Genomic DNA, 2423 nt, shown 5'->3' on the forward strand with positions numbered 1-2423 from the left:
TGGCCCATCATTCATGAGACTTGAGGTACTATGGAATAAGGAATATATTCTAGCATTGAGACCATACACAACTGAGGGAGGCACTGGGGAAGGAAAGGTTTGAAAAGAGGAGCTGAAGGTCAGAGAAAGGTCACGAAGCAGCCTTAGCACAGCTGACTTCTCAGCGCCCTCAGGGACACCTGAAAGCTGGGCTGTCCCAGCTGCTGGAGTAGGACCATGAAGGGGGCAGGGACAGAAGTCTGTGGAAGGTTGTCTGCTCATCATGGCTGCTACCTTGGAATTTACAGCTAGGTGTTTGTGTGCCTGAGGTCACTGCTGCTCGGTGAGGTCAACAGCCGGGAAGGAGAGCTGGCCACCGTGCAGGGAAAAGTGAAAACAAACTGGAACCCACAGGCCCTCTGTGTTTGTCTCTCACCTCCCTTAACTCACAGCAAGCACTGGAGGGTGAGGGCAGCTTCTCCACTTCCGCCTCCCAAACCCCACACAAGTTCACGTTCAAGAAACTCAAATCCGGAACATTCTGTAAAGGAGATTCTGGGAAATGCAGTACCCAGTGAAAACAAATTGACACTAGAACAACCCAGCACAAGGAGTTATGAAGCTGGTGCTCTTCTTCTTTTGTTTTTTTAATTCGATACTTTGCTTTTTACTCACATCTGTTATATCTTGGTGACTAGTAAAAACTTCCAATTTTAACATGCTGTTACCCATTCCATGATTCTTGCCTTTCATTTGGCACATTTAAGAGCATCCCTCAAAGAAGCAAAAACTCACAAGCCAATGATGCACCTTTTGCAACTTGCTCTTGAGGGAACCAGCAAAGAGCTGTTCTCTGGCCTGGGGCTACTTTTGAAAATGCAATCAGTGGAGCAAGAAGGTCATGGGGGAAAGGAGCATATCTGTGACACACTCAAGCTGGTGACTAGGACGTTAGTCATCAGTTTCAGATACTGGAAAAGAAAACTCATTAAAATAACTCACATTCACAGGAGTTGTTGGTTATATTTTCCAAGTTACAAAATTTAAGACTAAATTTAAAGGTATTAGTGTGCATCACTAGCCCCACATGGAGATGGGTAGCAGCTGCCGGGGATGCTACAGTCAATTAATTGCTGTGTTTTCCCACAGTGTGGTGGAAAGCAGTGGAAGGGAAAATGCTGGAAATTGCTTTTAAGGATGAGCCAGTTGGAGCAACCAGCTGACCTCCATCCATGCTTTGTTGCGAGTTTCCGTGGGTGTGGCACACACCGCCACCAATCCACTGAGGTGGCGATTCATTCTAACCACTGCTTACCAGACAGTCTGACAACTTTGACTCAGGGAGAGAGGGCTTGGGAAGGTGGGGTGAGTGGCCTCACTGCAGAGCTGTCAGAAGAGAGGAGGCAGACGAAAGGAAGAAGGAGGCCAAGATGCTAAGAAATCTACAGGGTGTAGAAATGTACAACCTGGTGGGGCAGGTATAGAGAAAAAGACTCATCCTCTGCTTGTGAATAGAAACTTGGTTCTCTGGCTCTAGATCCCCAAGAACGCTCACACACCCAACTATATCCTCTTTGCTTGTAAAATCTGTGTCCTCCCACTCTCCCTTCATCCAGCTAGGGAAGGCAATATTGTGCAAGAAAATTAACAATATTGATAATAATAGCCAACACATGTTCGAGCACTTATTGTGTGCTGGGACTATTGTAAATACATTAAACATGTTAGGTCATTGATTTCTCACAGCAGCCTTATAAACTGGATACCGTAATTGTCCCATTGTCGTCATGCAGAAATGGAGGCACAGAGAGGTTGCAAAGCAGGTCCAGATGGGAGAGAAGGTGAATTGGCTTATGTAGGGATTAAAAGCATTAACTTTGAATTCAGGCCATGAAATACTAGACATTTGGCTTTGGACAAGTTGATTAACATAAATGAGTTTTAGTTTTTCATCTAGAAAATGGGAATAATCATAGTTCCTCTGTCTCAGAGCTGTGGGGAGGGCTAAACATTATTGTGGCATTTATATGCCTGGTACATAATAAGAGTTCAATAAATGGTCTACTGTTACCATTCCCTCCTAGGATCTTTCAGGTCTTTTTCACCCCAGTTGCCAACCTCCCCCTCAAATGCCCTCTTTTGCCATCTAAAACCTGTGTGTGTGTGCATGTATGTGCACGTGTGTGCCTGCACACTCCTGGTCACTGGGGAAGAAGGGAGAGGGAGAAATGGGGCAGCCACTCAGAACTCAGCCCAGCTCTGGGAACTATGCAATTGGCTGCAGCATCCCTGGGGTGTCATCTACCTGCCACTTTTTGTTTGTTGATTTATTTTGATTTGACACACCAGGGCAGATGGCTGGGGGAAAGGGAGTTGGTAAGAGTCAATATTTGGTGACATGTGAATAATGCACTTGCAGAATTAATCAGCCTTATCATTTTTGG

Source organism: Equus caballus, chromosome 1, assembly GCF_041296265.1.
Source record: "Equus caballus isolate H_3958 breed thoroughbred chromosome 1, TB-T2T, whole genome shotgun sequence".
NCBI lineage: Eukaryota > Metazoa > Chordata > Mammalia > Perissodactyla > Equidae > Equus > Equus caballus.